General features: G+C 51.2%; 1 non-coding gene across 1 annotated transcript in view; it reads left to right on the top strand.

The window, feature by feature from the left end:
• LOC109251056 (uncharacterized) overlaps positions 1-18,382 on the top strand; it is a 58,371-nt gene that overhangs the window by 11,741 nt on the left and 28,248 nt on the right. The window lies entirely within an intron of this gene.

Below are 18,382 nucleotides of genomic sequence, written 5' to 3'. Positions count from 1 at the left end.
TGACCTGAGCCGAAGTCGGATGCCCAACCAACTGAGCCACCCAGGCGCCCCAATTGTGCTAAGTTTTTAAAGTGTGTGGCGTAAGTCCTCCAAATTTGTTTTTCTTCTTGAAAAATTGTTTTGGCTATTCTAACTCCTTTGCACTTCCATGTAAATTTCAGGATCAGCTGGTCAGTGTCTTAAAAAAAAAAAGAAAAGAAAAGAAAACCTGCTGGGATTTTGATGGGCTTGTGTTTAATTTATGGATCAGTTTGGGAATCTTAAGTATTCCAATCCATGAACATGGAATATCTCTCCACAAATTTAGGTCTGTGATTTCTCTTAGCATTTTTTTTGTTTTGTTTTGTTTTCTATGTGCAAGTCTTGCTAATTAAATTTCTTTTGTTAAATCTATTCCTGGATGGTTTTTGATGCTATTGGGAATGGAATAATTTTCTTAATTTCATTTTCAGATTGTTTGTTACTAGTACACAGGAATAAAATTGAGTTTGGTGTATTGATCTTTTATCCCACAATCTTGCTAAATTTAATTATTAGCTAGTTCCAGTAGACTTTTGTGGACTCCTTAGATTTTCTACATACAGGATCATGTCATCTGCAAATAGGAGAGTTTTATTCGCATCTTTCCTTTCAAACTAGTTTCCTTTTATTACTTTTTGTTTGTTTGTTTGTTTTTGTTTGTTTTTGCCTTACTGCACTTACCAGAGCTTCCAGAATAATGCTGAATGGCAGAGGCCACTTTGCTCCTGGCTGTAGAGGGAAAACATTCAGTCTTTTCACTCACGGTTAAGTATGATGTTAGCTGTGGTTTTCATAGATGGCCTTTTTGGGTTGAGAAGGCCCCTTGTCCTCCTGATTTGTTATGCGTTTTTATCACGAATGCGTATTCCTGGGATAAGTGCCACTTGTATAATCCTCTTTGGATGTGACTGGATTTGGTTTCTTACAGTTTGTGAAGGATTTTTGCACCTGTGTCCATGAGGGATCTTGGTCTGTTATTGTCTAATGATGTCTTTGGTTTTGGCATCAGGGAAGAAGTACTCATCTCATACAATGAGTAAGGAAGTTTTTCTCCTCTTCCTTTTCTGAAAGAGTTTGTAAAATGTCAGTATTGTTTCTTTAAATATTTGACAGAATTTACCACGAAAGCCATCTGGACCTGGGCTCTTCTCTGTGGGGATATGTTCAATTATTCATTTAAAAATGGTGTAAGTCTATTCAGATTTTCTTGAATCAGTTTTGATCATTTGTGTCTTTCTAGGAAGGTGTGTATTTCATCTAAATTGTCTCATTTGTTGGAATCACGTTGTTCGTAATATTCCCTTATACTCCCTTTAATTTCTGTAGGATTGGTAGTGTTGTTTCCTCTTCAATAACTGATTTTAGTAATTTGTGTCTTCTCTCCCTTTGTGTTCTTGGTCAGTCAAGCTAAAAGTTTATCATTTTTGTTGATTTTCTCAAATAACTGAATTTTTGTTTCATTGATTTTCTCTATTTTTTCCTGTTGTTTATTCCACCAATCTCAGCTCTAATCTTTTAAGCATTTTTTTAAATGTTTATTTTTGAGAGACAGAGCACGAGTGGAGAAGGGGCAGAGAGAGAGAGAGAGACACAGAATCCAAAACAGGCTCCAGGCTCTGAGCTGTCAGCACAGAACCCAATGCAGGGCTCGAACTCATGAACTGAACCATGAGATCATGACCTGAGCTGAAGTCAGACACTTAACCAACTGAACCACCCAGGCACCCCACAGCTGTAATCTTTATTATTTTCTTTATTTTACTTGCTTTGGGTTGAGTTTGCTCTCCTTTTCTAGCTTCTTAAGGTGAGAACTTAGGTTACTAAGATTTGTCTTCTTTTCTGATATGCATTGAAAGCTATAAATTTCAAACGAAGCCCTACTTTTAACTGCATCTCATAGAGTTTGATACATTCTGGTTTTGTTTTAAGTAAAGACGTTTTCTAATTTCCTTTTTTTTTTTTTTTTTGACTCATGGCCTATTTAAAACTCTGTTGTTTCCTTTCCAAATATTTGAGGCATTTCTCAAGATTTATTTCTTTTGTTGATTTCTCTTCAATTCTGTTGTGATTGATGACTATGCTTTCTACGATTTCATTCATTTTAAGTTTACTGAGGTTCGCCTCATAGCCTGGCACATGTCTGCCCTGGAGAATGAACCATGTGTGTTTAAGAAGAATGTCTATTCTGCCGGATGGAATATTTTATAAATGTCAGTTTGGTCAAGTTGGTGACAGTGCTGTTCATCTTCTGTATCTTTGCTTGTTTCCTGTCTAGTTCTGTCACTTATTGAGACTGGAGTATTGAAATCTCCAGCTATTGCCGAATTGTCTATTTCTCCTTTTAATTCTGTCGATTTTTGCTTAATGTAGCTTGGGGCCCTTTTGTTATGGGTGTATCCATGTGTAATTGTTATGTCTTCCTGAGATATGGGCCTATCATTATGAAATGTCACTCTTTGCTTTGGCAATATTTATTTATTTTTTATTTTTATTTTTTAATATTTATTATTGAGAGACAGAGACAGAGCATGAGCATGGGAGGGGCAGAGAGAGAGGGAGACACAGAATCCGAAGCAGGCTTCAGGCTGAGAGCTGTCAGCACAGAGCCCGAAGCGGGGCTCAAACTCACAGACCACGAGATCATGACCTGAGCTGAAGTTGGACGCCCAACCAACTGAGCCACCCAGGTGCCCCCTGGCAATATTTCTTTTTTTTTTATTAAAAAAAAAATTTTTTTTTAAACGTTTATTTATTTTTGAGACAGAGAGAGACAGAGCATGAACGGGGGAGGGTCAGAGAGAGGGAGACACAGAATATGAAGCAGGCTCCAGGCTCTGAGCCATCAGCCCAGAGTCCGACGCGGGGCTCGAACTCACGGACCGCGAGATCGTGACCCGGGCTGAAGTCGGACGCTCAACCGACTGAGCCACCCAGGCACCCCTGGCAATATTTCTTAAAGTCTGTTTTGTCGAATGTTAATTTACCTGTTCCAGCTCTGTAAGGTTACTGTTTGCATGTATTTCCCCATCTTTTAGCTTTCAACATAGTTGTATGCTTGAAGCCAAAGTGCATCACTTTTAGGTAATATATATTTGGATCTTGTTCTTTTAACCCATTCTAACAATCTCTGCCTCTTGATTGGGCTGTGTAGTCCATTTACATTTAATGTATTTTAAAAATTTGATATGGTTACTATTTTCTTACTTGTTTTCTACATGTCTCATCTTTTCTTTTTCCTTCTTTCTCCTTTGTTGCCTTCTTTTGTGTTGGGTAAATACTTTCAGTGTATGATGTTGATTCCTTTGTTAATTTTTTAAACCATATTCCTTTGTTTTCTTAGTGGTTGTGTGGGAGTAGCAATATGCATCTTAACTCATTGCAAATAATTTTAGATTAACACTAATGTATAGTGAAATATGGAAATTTTACTCCAATATAGTCCCATTATCTCCTCTGTCCTTATGCTATTGTTATATGTATTACATTACTATATGCTAAACCCCAAGAGTCTAGTGTTACAGTTATTGCTTCATATAATCTTATGTTTTTAAAAGAAGTTAAGGGAAAAAAGCACCTTCATAGACTCTCTTTTTTTATTTATTTAAGTAATCTCTATGCACAATGTAAGCCTTGACTCAACCACCCTGAAATCAAGAGCCACACACTTTTCCAACTGAGCCAGCCAGGTGCCCCTTATAGACTTTAATGTCTGCCCCCACACTTACCATTTCTGTGCTCTTCCTTTCTTTCTGTGGATTTGAAGTTCCTCAGGCATTGTTTCCTTTGAGCCTACAAGGTTTCCTTTAGTATGTCTTCTGAAGGAGGTTCACCACATTCTCCCAGTCTTTGTTTATCTTTGAATGTCTTTAGTTTGCCTTCGGTTCTGAGGGGTAGTTTCATGGGACATGGAATTCTTGGCTGACATTTCTTCTTTCAGCCCTTTGAAAATGCTGTCCCACTGCCTTCTCACCTTCATAATTTCAGATGAGAAGTGAGCCATTAATCACACTGCCCTCACCCTGCACGTGATGAATCCCTTTTTCCCATTTTCTCTTTGTCTTTCAACAGTTTGATTACGATGTGTCTAAATGTGAGAATTTTGTTTTCACTGATCTTGCATTTGTTAGAGTCATGCTTTGCATCGAATTTGGGAAATTTTCAGCCATTATTTCTTCAAATATTCTCTCTCTCTCTGTCCCTGTCTCTTTCCTCTCCCATCACATGGATGTTGGTGTCTCTGATGTTGTCTCACATCAGATGTGATGTTGTCTCATTTTTGATTCGTTTTCCTTCCTTACGTTTTCTTTCTGTCTTTAAGTTGGACAATTCCATTTGATCTGCTTGAGTCGTTAAATCTTTCTTCTGCTGTCTCAAATCTGTTGTTGAGCCCCTCTCATGAATTTTTCACTTCAGTTATTATACTTTTGAATTCCAGAATTTCCATTTTAAAAATACTCTCTCCCTTCCTCGAGTTTCTCTAGTTTTGAGTCATTGTCATCATACTTTAATTCATTAAACACAATTGTCTTTTTTAAAAACACATTTATGATCACTGCCTCGGAGTCTTGGTCTGCTGTATGCAACATCTTGTGACATTCATTGACAATTTTTATCGACCGCTTTTTATTCTGAGTACAAGTTACCCTTTCGTATTTCTCTGTATGTTTTGCAATTTGAGGTTGAAAATGGATATTGTAGATAATATTTTAAAACAGCTCTGGATTCTAATCTCCCACCCCCTGCCCTCGAGTTGTTATCTTTGCTGGTTTTTGAGTAACTCTTCTGGACGGAAATGTTGAAATCCATTTTCCTCTGATGTGTCACTGTTGATGTTTCTGTTTTGTCCCCCTCCCCTTTCGAAATCCCTGCTTTTATATTTAATTTTGGCTTCCTGAGGATCATCTCTGTGTCTGCTTAGCTTAGTGGTCAGGCATTGATTGGTCAGAGGTTGTGTGCAAACACCTGGAGCCTGTCAGGCTTCTACCGTCTGCCGATGAATCTGCACATCGGGCTCAGGAGCACATTTTAAGGCCAGGCGGTTTTCAAGCCTGCCTGGCATTTACTTCCTGCCAGAACCTCTCATGTCTCCTCTGTGTATGTCCACAGGCTCTCAGTAAGCCAGAGATGTGTGAATTTCTTGGACCCTCTCTGCCCTGCCACGTGCACGCGTGCTGCCCATCAGCTGGCCACACGTGGAGAGCTTATAGCCCATCACGATGGCCGTCACGTTTCATGTCTCTGTCACATTTCCAGCTGATTCCCTGGTCTGTTGCTGCCCGAGCCAGGATCACAGCCTCTGCCCGGTAGAATGTCTGGCTTTCCCCGTTCACTTGCCATGGAGATTGCCACTTCTTACGGACACCGCCGCTGCTGATCGTGAGTTTTGTGTCTTCTGCTCTGAATCATGTCAGCCTCTGGCAGTGAAGCTGCTAGTTTTCGTGGCCTGCCCTGCCCTGTGCTGCCCTGTTACGATGATGCACCAGCTGAGCTGGGAGTGGGGCGATGGGAGCAGTTTCGGGCAACACCACCACCTTTACTCCGCATTATTCAAAGTTCACCAGTTTTTCATGCGTCCGTGCCTTTGGCCAGTTTCGAGGATGTCGAAATGGTTATTTTTAATCATTTTGACTAGTTTTATAGTTGTTTCAGTGACAGGATTTGGTGACCTCTTTACTGTGGCATGCCAGAATACCTTGTGGTATTATCCTCTGAAAAGAAAACTCCGAAAAACTCCGTGAGTTGTCACAGGGTGGAACTCACGGAAGGACCATCCAGGTCAAGAAGTGAGATGTTACCTGCCTCTCACAAGCCCTTCTGCCGCCTCTGTTATCACCGTTCCTCTTTCCTCCTCAGAGGGAAACACTTTCCTGATTTTCAGTTCCATAGATGGTTTTTTCCTATTTCTGTGCTTTATGTGAGTGGAACCACACCATAGGTGTTCTCTTGGGGCTGGCTTCTTTTGTTCAACAAAATATGTGTGAGGTCCCTCAGTGTTGGTGCTATACAAGTAGTTTATGTTAAACGTTGATTAGAGTATCTGTTGGTCTTTTCTACCACTGATGGACATTTGGGTGTTTCCAGACCTCAGGGCTTATGGGTAGTGCTGTTGTGAACATTCTTGTACATGCCTTTTGGTGGACACATGCACTCATTTCTGTCGGACGGATCCCCAGCAGGGATGTTCCTGTGTGTGGTTTTAGTAGAGAACGCCAAACAGTTGTCCAAAGTGGCTGTACTGATTTTGACGGGAGTGTGCCCCACCTTTTAGCCCTACTGAGCATCTTTTCATAAGTAGATTGGCCATTTGGATATTCTCTTTTCTAATGTATCTGCTCAAAACCTTTACCCATTTTTTTTTTCTACTGAAAGGTCTTTTTCTTATACATTTGTAGAAGTTCTTTTTTTGAAGGTTAAATTTTTTTTCATTTATTTTTGAGAGACAGAGAGAGCACAAGTCGGGAGGGGCAGAGAGAGGAGACAGAATCCAAAGCAGGCTCCAGGCTCTGAGCTGTCAGCACAGAGCCTGATGCGGGGCCCAAACTCACAAACTGCGAGACCATGGCCTGAGCTGAAGTCGGACGTTCAACCGACTGAGCCACCCAGGCGCCCCTGGAGAAATTCTTGATATATCTATAAACACTTCCATTCTTGATTATGTAGGTTGTAAATATCTTCTCCTGCTCCGTATGTTTTTACTCTTCTAGTTAGGTCTTTAAAAGAGAAGAAGTGCTTGATCTTGGTGCAGTCCAAGTCGTCCTTCGTGGTTAGTGCTTTTTGTTAGTTTATAACAAAATGATTTCTCATCTCAAGTCCTTGAAGACGCTTCTCCATGCGATCTTCTAAAGGCTGTTTTACATTTGACATTTAGGTTTTCTGTCCAACTGGAATGAGTTTTTTACCTATGGTGTGAGGTAGGGATCGAGTTTGAGGTCTTTCCCTGTGTTGAGCCAGCTGACCTGCCATGTTTTATTAAAAAAGCCATCCTTTTTTGATGGCATTATTTAAACTTGGCTTTGGTTGATTTTTGAGGTTGCTGTAGAGTCCCATGCAGTTGTGAGAAATAATTCGGAGAGATCCCACGTAGTCTTTATCTGGTTTCTCGCTGTGATGCCACCTCGCACAACTACGGTATAGTGACAGCTAGGACATTGACAGTGATACGTCTGGATGCAGAACATTTCCATCTCCCCAGGTTCCCTCTTGTTGCCCCGGAAGAGCCACACTCAGCTCCCTCCCCTCAACCCCATCTCTGGACCTGGTAACCCCTCCTTGGTTCTCCAGTTCTATAATTTTGTCTTTTCAAGTATGCTATAAAAATGGAATCATACAGTACATAACTTGGGGGACTGGATTTGTTTTCAACAAAACTCCCTGGAGATTGATCCAAGTTGTTGTTATTGTTTTTATCAATAGTCCCAGTATTATTATTATTATTTTAAGGTTTATTTTTGAAGGAGAGAGAGACAGAGCATGAACGGGGGAGGGTCAGAGAGAGAGGGAGACACAGAATCCGAAGCAGGCTCCGGGCTCCGAGCTGTCAGCACAGAGCCCGACGTGGGGCTCGAACCCACAAACCGCGAGATCATGACCTGAGCTGAAGTCGGACGCTCCACCCACTGAGCCACCCAGGCGCCCCAACCCAATATTATTTTTTAACCCAGCCTCTCTACATGGCACACTGTACGTGTGTACTAGGGAGTGAGTACAATTTCAAGGCTCCACAGGCTCCTAGTCATGGTTCCAGTGATATAACGTGCCCGGGGACTGAGTGTACAGGTGGACCAAAGGGTAGACGGACACATGGGGAAAACACAGACTCCCAGCTCAGTCCCCACAGCCAGGGGTTGCCAAGGAACCATGCATGTATTTCTGGGTGTTTGGTATAATTTGGGGATTGCAAGTTGAACCCGCTGCCCTGTGATCTGCGGGGGGGCTCATCTGGGCAGGGCCAGTCCCGCCCTTGCTGGTGGCGAGAACCTGGTGCCCACAGACCCTTGAGAAGCCGTGGGGTTGGTAGCAAGCGAAAAATATCTTGTCCCTCTATGTGTCGTCGTTTTGTTGAATCCCCTAACCAGCTGTCCGTTCACAGCTCTCTGAGCCAGCCAGTTTCCCTGGTGTGGCCCGGTCCAAAGCCTCTGCAGTCATGTGCCAGTTACAGGCAGAGAGTCTGACATTCTTGACCAGGTTCACACGGTCTTGAGGCAGGATCACGGGGGGCTGGGGAGCTTTGCTGGTCCCTTAGCTTTTGGTTGTCTCCGCGGGATCTAGAGTCGGGGACAGGAGCTCTTGCCCGAGCAGGCCACGGCCAGCGATAGAACGGGTACTCCTGAGCTCTTTAAGTACCTGGCATCCTGGAAGGTCATGGGTCAGGATTTGGGGACCCGGGCTCTCGCCCTGGCCCAGAACGGGCATGTTGCAGGCTTGCTGCATTCTTCGTACGGCCGTAAACGGACGGGTGGGTAGGTAAGGCGGTGGGTGTGTGGATGGGTGGATGGACGGATGGTAGAAAGATGGGTGATGGATGAGTAGATACGTGAGTGGCTGAAAGCTGGATGCGTGAGTGATGGTGCGGGTGACGGACAGGTGCAGCCACAGGGATTGGAAGAGAGTGGCTGTGTGGACGGGGCTTGGAAGAAACGGGAACAGGAAGGCCCAGCTCGAGAGATTGATGTCCTCAAATGGCATATGGGGACACTAAGGCCCAGAGAGGTGGCTTGCCCAAGTGCATGGAACCGGGCAGCAGCAGAACTGAGGCTTGACCCCACCCGCCTGAGTACAGGTTCAGGTTTCCTTCCACCAGTCACCCCAGAGAGGCAGGGTTTCGACCGGGGGTCAGGTCACCTCTCGTGACCGGGTAGACGGGGCAGTCTGAGCCCTGCCAGGCCCACGCAGCGGATCCAGGAGCCGAGGTCCCGGGGTTGGGGGTCTCCATCCATGGCTGCCACTAACTGCGGCCTCGGGTGAGTTACTCCTGGCAGCAAGCATTTATTCTGTACCTGCTGTGTGCCTGGCCCCATGTTGCACCCCAAGGGAACCAGAGTTGGGTAAGACATGGCATGAGGGGGTCTCCAGCCCTCCTCAGTGTTCTCAGCTGTAAAGGGGCGGGTTTAGGGCCCACGCGTCTGAAGGTTGCACTGGGCTGGGCCCCCCAGCCCCCCAGGCCGTGTCCATCCCAGCTCTGTGTCCATAAGCAGGCTGCTGGGTTGGTTGTCCGCGGGCACCGGCGGGCAGCGAGAGCAGAGCGGAGGGTGTTCTGGAAACCCGTGTGGGCAGCAGCCTCCCCGGTGGCCGTGTGGGCCCCGCACCCAGGACGTTTCCAGGCTGCAGCTAAAGCCTGGGCCAGGGAGCCCGGGAAATGTTTAACTTTGAAAAATGGACCTTCACAGCTCATTAGGCCTCAGCGGCGCGGCCCGGCGCCTCGGGCGGCTGGGGAAGAGGGAGACGCCACGGCATGAAATCACTGAAGTATTTAAAGGCCAATTCTGCATTCCTGACCGGCAGCGTCTGCTTGCCGAGCCCGGCAGTGCTGGGCCCCGGGACAGGCTGGTGCACGGGTGCCCAGGGCCGCCTGCCGTCCTCCACTGCACGTGGTGACCCAGTCCCGGGTCAGGCCCTCCTGGCGTCTGCCGTTTCCTGGCTCCGTGACCTTGGACAAGCCATTTCTGACTCTAGGCCTCAGTTTCCCCACCCGCACCGTGGCTGGTGTGGCACGTGGGAGACAGGGTGAAAGCGGAGGCTGCCCGTGAGGGACAGGCAGGGGGCACCGCAGCCCCCCGAGGGGACGGGAGCCTTTGTCCTGGAGGCACGGGGGCTGCGGGCACCCACCCCCCGCGACACCCACCTTCTAATTGGCAGAGCCGGTCCCCGGGGCCCGGACTGTTCTGGCCAGGACTGGGCTCGTGGCTGCTGTGTTGAGAAGGGCTGAGGCCCCTCCCTCTGTCCTCCTGTCGGCTCACCATCCATCCTGGGGGCCCCGTGGCCGTGCTTCTCTCTCCTCTGCTGGGCGGGAGGGCCTGTGGCCTGCAGGCAGGGGTGCGGTGGGGCGGGGGCTGGGGAGGGGTGGGGGCTGGGGGTGTGTCTGAGTGGAGCTGAGGAGGAGGCAGCCAGGAGACGCCAGAGCCGATCAGCAGCGCCGACGGCCGTAATGCTCCAAACTGGGGCAGCCAGGTTGCACTGTCTTCTCATCATATACATCTGATGCGGAGTCTGCACCTGCCCCTGGCTGGGTGGAGGGTAGAGGGCCAGGCTCCACCGGGCAAGGGCGTCTTCTGGACTCTTGAAGCCCTTCCGCCCCCACCCCAACCCTCACCAGCTCTGGAACTTTCCGAGGGCTCGGCGACCTTACGCAAGTGAACTCCTTTCTCCGAGCCTCTGTGTCTTTTATTGGAAATTGGGGGAAGCTTCCTGAATCCCTATCCCGGAGGTGTGGAATTGGAGGAGAGCAAAAGAAGGCCTCCTTCCTCTCCCAGTGCGGGAGGGGACAGCGGTCAGGGCCTCCGTGCTCGTGTGGACAGCTCAGCCGCGGCCACAGCCCCACGCCGACACAGACAGACAGGTGTGCCCACACGCGCCCCGCCGGCCCGTCCCCATGGCAACCCCGGGCACAGAGCAGGTGTCTGGGAGACCCCAATTGGTGCTGACAGGTGGGGCCCACGTGACAGGCTCCCCAGAGGCGGCCCAGCCAATCAGGGCCCCTGGGCAGAGGCTCCAGGAAGATGTGAAGTTGTACCCCTGTTCCCAGCAGATGCTGGTGACACACACACAGGCTGTTTGTGGTCGATCCTGCTTTGGGGAGAGGGAAACTGAGGCTCCAACCGCCAGCCCAGGCCGATGCGGGCCCCGCCCACCCCCATCTGGAAGGCGTGGGGCTCCGCCCACACTCCCCTCCACCCCCCGGGGTCTCGGACCTCCCCTTGTCTTAGAGCAGGGTGCCGCCCCTGCCAGACTTCCCCGTTTCCTCTGCCATTCGGCTAATTGTCCGAGACCTTTGCTGCAGGACCAGGCTGCTAGGCCCAGCTCCTCCCCATCTGCCCTGAAGTCATGAGCTCGGCTGGCAGGGTTCCCATGGCAACAGTGGTGCGTCACAGAGGCCGGGAGGATGCAGGGGGGGTGGGCCGGAGGGGGTGGGATTCCTGGCTTCTCAGTCACCCACAGGCCTGGGCTGTGACCCTGAAAGTGGGTCCTGGGTGTCCTCCAGCCGCCCGGAGCCGGGAAGCCAGGCCCCCACCCCGCACCCCCCACCCACAGGTGCACCCTCCTGCCCAGAGACAGGGACCCTTGTGGAGTGAGCACGGTCACCACCATCGGCCGGCTGGTCCTTGGCAAGCTTACACCAGCGTCGAGGGCCACTGGCCACACCTCTCCCCCGTTGGGGTCCTGTGACTTCGCGGCTCCCCCTGTAGTGCTGGGGGCTTTGGAACCGGCCTCATTGGCACTGGCTCCAGATTCATTCCTGGAAAAAAACAAACAAACAAACCCTTTCCGTCAGACTCCTGTCTCCCCGACCCCGGCCGTCTGCAAGCCGGGGTGTGGCTGCTGTCCACTGCGTGGCCCCCGGTGCTCAGGGGAGAGCCAAGGACCATGGAAGCTGGTTTGCAGGGGAGAGTAAAGTGCCGTAGGAGCTGGTTGTGCCTCCGTGCCCCGTAGCTCTCGTTTCACATCCCGAGGCGTTGTAGGTGCACAGCGCCGTGAAAGCCGCGAGTCCCATGTGTGCGCCTGGCACGCACACGGAGGGACTGTCCTCCCGTGTCCCAGCCAGGCCAGGGCTGTGACCATTGTCCTCTTGCTTACTGGGTCCACTCGCACCCTCCTGCTGACTCAGGTGCTGGGAGCCTTTGCTCCTACTCTGGTCCGGGGTAGGAGCCCCGGAGCAGCCCTGTCCAGCCCCCTCCCAATGCCAGGCCGCCCCTCCCCCTTTGGGCTGCCCCCGCAAGGGTCAGGGGCCCACGCGGCAGGCAGGAGCGAGCTCACTGACACAGGCTCGTGCCAGACCCTGCCCAGAGGCAGAGGAGTGGACACAGACCCCTGCTCATGGCCCCGGCTTGTAGACCTGGCCTCGTCGTGGCTGCTGATCCCCAGTCATTCACCCACAAACATCCCCTCGGCAAATCTTGCTGGGCCCCCCCGTGCCAGGCCCAGGGGCCTGCATGACAAAGGCCGTGCCCTGGTGAAGTGTGCACTTACTGAACTGCTGTGTGCTAAGGCCTGTGCTGGCACGGACCCTGGGGCGCAGCCGTGGGGGAGACGGATGTGATTCCCATCCGTAGGGAGTTGACAGTCAGTGGGGGTGATGTGAGGGAGCACAGAAGAGGGAGCCCGGGCGGGGGATCTGCTTATAACCATTGGGTGGCTTCCTTAGGTAGGACAGCCTGGGAAGGCTTTTTGGAAGAGGTGGCATTGAGCTGACTGGTCCAGGCCGGTGTTCAAGGCTGAGCCCCCTGCCACTCAGTTGGAGACCCTGGGGAACCACTGCTCTCTGTGACCTGGGCTCGCCGGCGGGGGTGGGGAGAATGCGCTGGAAGCTAGGGATGGCCCTCCTCCCGGGGCACAGAGGAGAGGAGCCCCCACCGTTCTTGGCAGGAAAGATGGTGCCCAGCCAGACTCCAGAGGGGGCAGGGGCAGGGTCGCACGCCCATATTGCCATGCGCAGAAGGCAGATGAGCCTGAGACCGTGGCCCGGCTGCTGGGCTGGGGCGGGGCGTGTAGGACAGAGCCCCTGCTGCCTTCCACGAGCTGGAATGCGGCCCCAAGGTGGGCCTGGGGTGACCGTTCCTGTCCCCGCTGCCCTCCGCCCGGCCTTCCGGCTTCTCGGGGGACCGTTTTCTCATCTGTCAAGAGGGTTCACGGCGAGAAAGGACGGCCGGTGGACCCCAGGACGTGTGTATGATCGGCATCTGCCAAGTTCGCTCTCTTCCCCCGTGACCTCGGGCCCTTTTCAGGGGTGTCTCCCACCCCCACCCGTTCTTCTGGAAGCATGTTCGTGCGGTGTTTATGCCCAGCAGATCACCTGTGGCTCTGGGAATGGGAAGGGGGTGCCGGAAGCAACCCGTGGGCCTCCCCACCAGGTGCCACGTCCCGCAGGGAGGCAGCCTGCCTAATGGGGGCTGCTGGGCAGGGTGACCAGTGGGGATCGCAGCGAGCTGTCCCCTGCTCCTCGGTTTCCACACCTGTAGAGTGGGTCTAAAAACAGGCCTCACCTCCTAGAGAAGTAAGGCCTGGAAGGTAGTCAGGGCCCCATGAGCTCACAGACAACTCCCCTCATCGCCGTCGGCACCGGAGGTCAGTTCGAGGCAGTGGGAAGAGACACAGGCACCCAGGCTGGTTGGACGCGGGCTGGGGGCCAGGCTTCCCGCAAGCACCCGCCTGGATGGCCTTTAGGAAGGAGCAGGAGGCAGCGAGGGGACACGGCTGCCTTCGGAACCTGCCTCTGACCGGTATTTTCCAGGGCACCCCGTACAGCTGTCCCTGGCTCTTCTGGATGTCTCACGTCTGTCCGCGTGCCTTTTTCTGTCACGCCCGCGATGCAACATCTCACCGAAGTTTAGCTAATTAGAGTCCGAGGGAACCTCAGCCTCATTTCAGCACACAAGCTGATCCCAAGCCTCATTTTCTTATTTCTAATAAGCACGTATCAGATTTACGGCTCTTACATCCCCCTCGTGAGGTGAATGCCTCCTGGAGATCCCTGCCTCCATTTTGCCGCAGTCCCCCCGCCTCCCCGGCTGCACCCCCGAGCCCTGTCTGACTCTGCTCAGCAGATTGGCACGAGGGGTCCTGTCGGGAGGAAGGCCGGGCTGCAGAGCCGGGCGGGGGTCCGCCCGCCGTCCTGGACCACAGTGTGCCAGCCAGCGCACACGCGTGGATTTCCCTTCTGGCCAGGCATTTAAGCGTGTATAATGGCCTGTTGCTGATTTTTTGATTTTGAAAGCTGTCTCCGGATGTCTTCACCGAAGAAGGTACGGAGAGGCTGCCGGGGGCAGGAGGAGGCCATGGATCGCCACCCAGAGCTGAGCGCGTCGGCTCCTTAGAGAATTTCCTTCTGGTCTTTGTTCCCTCTGAGAGGAGAGTTGGCTACAGAGTTGGTATCAGTTATGCTCAAAAAAAAAAAAAAGCTTGTAAGAAATTGACGTGTAGCCTACACACAGAAAAGTCTGGAAACCCCAGGTTACCGCTCGGTGCGTTTCTGACGTGGTCTGGCCAGTACCGGGGTCCAGAGGAGGCAGGACGGCGCCCCAGGGCCTTCTCAGGCCTGCCTGGGCCAGTCCCCTCCCAGAGCAGTCAGTGTGGACCCTTCTGTCGCTGTGGGTCTGTCCACCTTTGCACGCTCGGTTAAGCGGACTCATAGGTCACACGCTCTTTATGTCTGGCCTCTCGTGCTGAACATTTTGCTTGTGAGATTCGCTTGCCCTTGGTGTTGGACGTGACAGTTTTCCTGTCCTCACGGCCGAATGCCATTCCTGCTATGGAGACACCCCGTCCGCGCCCCCCTTCTCCCGCTGCTAGACCTCCAGGCCGCGTGAGTTTGGGCTGCTCTGAACTGTGTTGTTAAGAGCACCCTCGACCGTGTGTTTACTGGATTTGTGTTTGTGTCTCCGTCTGGGAACGGACTTGCTGGGTCCGATCGCTCGCTGATCTTGAGCGATTTCCAAGTTGCAGAGTATTCATCAACATCACCAAAATGACGGTGCAGTATTCCGTGAGGGTGTGCTATAATTGATGTAGTCATTCTCTCCCTTCGTGTTCTCTTCTGTATTAAGTGGCTGTGGAGATCTTTGGCCATATATCTGTTCTCCTCTTTGGGGTTATTTCCTTATGATTGGTTCTTGGGAGGAAGACTCCTGGCTCAAGGTCACGGGCTTTCCTCCCACGCCCCCGTGATTTTGTACGGTTGTGAGACGGAACTCACGGTACGTGCAGGGCAATACAGAAAAACCATGGATGAGGAACGGAAGGAAGAAACCATCGAGCGGACGAATGAGTGACCACGGTCGAGGTTAAGACATGGTCCAGGGAGCCTGCACGGGTTCTCCTCCCTGATCACAGCCCTGTTTTCCTTCCCGAGCGAGGCAGCTCGCATCCCCAGACAACTGATCCTGGGTCAGCCTGTGTTTGACCTTCACAGAAATGTACCCGACCACTGCAGACGTCGTCTCCTCTGACCTCGTGCTGTCGACCGACGCCGTTTGGGGAGGGTCTGCCTACCGTCATCAGGTGCTCCTGGCACATCTTCGCTCGGTCCCAGAACTGGATCAGGGTCGTTTCCGGGGTGGGGCTGGGATGCACCTGTCCGGATCCCTTCTGGTGTGCGTGTGCCAGAGTGTAAGGTTCGCCCCTGGCGGTGCGTGCGGCTTCGCACCGCGTCGTGTCCCAGCGCGGTGGTAAACCTCACGCCAGAGCAGAGGACGATAGTGACACCTTCCCTAACACAAGGTGCCGTTCCACTTTTGAAGCTTTCCTCCATGAGAAGCTGAGCATCCCTTGTGGTTTGGGTTCCCGGTCGTTAGGATGCCCTCGTTTGTGAAATGCCTTTTCAGGACCTCTCCCCGTTTTATTATCGAGGCATCTCCCGTCTGTGTGAACTGGTAGGAGCTCAGGGGTTCCTGGTGAGACAGCGTTCTCTGCAAGTAGAAAGATGTCCACCTTTCAACATTCGTAGCTTGCATTCTTATTCTTTTATAGTATATTTTTAAGAGCAGAAATTCTTTTACATAGTACGGTTTATCAACATGTTCTCAGGTGAGTGGGAAACAACCCTTCCCTGCGTCCAGGGCATCAATATATTTTTTTATGCTATCCTTCTAAAATATGCAAGTTCTTCTTTTCCCAGTGAGGTCCGTAATCAACCTGGAATCCATTTTGTGTGTGGCGTGAGGTAGGGGTTGGGGTAGGGGCTCCCCCCCCCCCCGCCGTACGCAAATCCAACTTCTTGGCAAATTCTCCATTCCTTCCCTTGCCTCCTTTGTCCTATCAAGGGCTAATTCCTAGGTCCGTTTCTGAGTTTTCTGTTTTGGTCCCTGGGTTCATTTGTTCGATCTCGTAGCGAGACCACACTGGCTCAGTTACTGTAGCTGCATAATAAATTACAACTATCGGAGAGAGTAAACCCCCCACTCAGGCTGGTTATTTACGGCCATAACTCAGAGTCAGCTTCTCAAGTTCCGTGCAAAGAAAAAAATCTGCTGGGATTTTGATTGCAATTGCAGGGAATCTATAGATCAATTTGCAGTGTTGACTTTTTAATAAATGTTTATTTTCTACTTACTGCAGATGTATACAAATCCCGTCCATGTTTGTGTATGGATTTCATATTCAGCACTCTAAGGAAGCTCTCTTACCCATTACTGTATTTATGCGTTCTTTGGGATTTTTTTTTTTTATGTGCACAATTATGCCACCTGTGAATAACTACAGTTTTGTTTCCTCCTTTCTGAAGTGTATCATTTTTATTTCTTTTCCCTGCCTTACTAATGGCTGAGACCACTAGGGGAGTGTTGAACAGAGGTGATGGTAACTGGCATCCCTGTGCTGTTCCCGATCTCGAAGGCAAAGTTCTAGTTTACCATTTGGCGAGCTGTCTGCTGCAAGCTATGCTCATTTTAAGAGCTTTTGGTCCGTAGAACTCTGCCAGTTTCACCATGACCTTGCCAGCACTGGGTATTATCTTTAGAGGGTTTTTTTGTTTGTTTGTTTGTTTTTTTGGGGGGGGTGTTTTTGTTTTTAGATAGTTGTTTCTTTAATGAGCCTAAATGGTGTCTGACTGCATTTTTTTAATTTGCATTTCCCTGATTATGCAAGAGGCTGAGCATTGCCCCACGTATTTGTTAACCACCTGTATTTTCTCCTGTGTGTCTGTTCCTCTCTCCATTTGTTTATACATTGTTGGTGGTTCCCTAATTAATTGGAATGCGTTCTTTACATAACGAAGACAGGTATCATTTCCCTGTCACGTTTGCTACAAATATTTCCCCCTGTACGTTGTATATCTTTTAATTTTTGTTGTCTTCTTATGCTCCTTTTCCTTATTTTTATATGGTCAAACCTGCTTCTTTTCTTTTACAATTTATTCTATTCCTCTGGAGCCTGGAAAGCTTGTCTCCCTCCTGAGGACCGATAAGTATTGAATTCTGTTTTCATCTACCTTTTTTTTTTATGGCTTAATATTTCATATTTAACTGTTTACTCCATCTGGAATTTGTGGGGCTGTGGGGTGTGAAGCTAGGAGTTAATTGCTCCTCACAGTTTACCGGGGGAAGGGGCCTCATTTCCACTTCCAAGTCTCAGGGCTCTGGCTCTCCCACGTCGTCCTGGAGGCTGAGTGGGAAGAGATTAAAGGGAGGAGGGAAGAGGAACCGTGTGCAGCCGGCACTGGGATTGCGAAGCGAAGCCGTAATCACCACCGGGACAGTCCTGTTAGCTGCCGCTGCCCGACTTTCAGGCAAAAGCAGACGCTGTTAGCCCAGTTTAGCAATATCCTAGGGCAAGTCTCCGAAGGCATTTGGGACTCAGTTTCCTCATCTGCAAAAGGGGGTTACTCACGACACCTGTCAAGTCACGCATTGGAGCCCACCCTGCAAACAGCAAGAGGTCAGACACAGCCCGCACGGACCCTGGCTTCTCTGTGTGACCTGGGGCAGATGACGTCACTTCTCTGAACCTCAGTTTCTCCGTGAGGAGGGGGCGCCTGTGTGGTCTCCGGGTCGGGTCCTGGCCCAGCTGGGATGTGGGAAGGAGAGCGGGACGGGAACGGAATGGCATGTGGGGCCACCTCCTTCTCCCAGCCTGAGGGGGTGGGGGGCGCGCCCCTCCCCCCAGCCCCCCAGCAGCGCCCACAGACACAGCGCCCACCGTGCACACTCAGTCACACACGGCCAGCCACGTGCACGGATCACAGACACACGCAACACTAGACACGCACTCAGATACACACACACCCAGCAACAGGCACACGTGGACCCAGCACGTATGGTCAGGCACACACGGACCCGTGAGTCAGAAACACACACGGTCTAATGCACCATCAACACCGACACGCAGAGACAATAGACCCAGCGCGCGCGCGCACACACGCACGCGCGCACACGCGCCACGCACGCACGCACGCATCCAACTGGCAGAGCTGTGTGCCAAGCCACAGCTGGTCTTCGGCTCTCCTGCCCTCCCCCTACATCTCAGCACCCGCCCCCCCCCCCCTCCGCAGCCCCTCCCAGCCTGTCTGAGCGGCTCCCACACCTGTGGGTCTCACCTGCCCTGGCCCAGCACCTGTCGGGCCTGGCCCCCCAGCTCCCGCCACCTGGGGCGGAGCGACCCTAGGCCACACCCCCTCCCCGCTGGGCATTCTCTTTGTTTGGACCCGCCTGGCAGG

The sequence above is a fragment of the Panthera pardus genome, unplaced genomic scaffold (genome assembly GCF_024362965.1).
Source record: "Panthera pardus isolate Hobbes unplaced genomic scaffold, ASM2436296v1 HiC_scaffold_4, whole genome shotgun sequence".
Lineage (NCBI taxonomy): Eukaryota > Metazoa > Chordata > Mammalia > Carnivora > Felidae > Panthera > Panthera pardus.
Note: the sequence above shows the minus strand (reverse complement) of the source record. Positions and strands in the feature narration are given on the sequence as shown.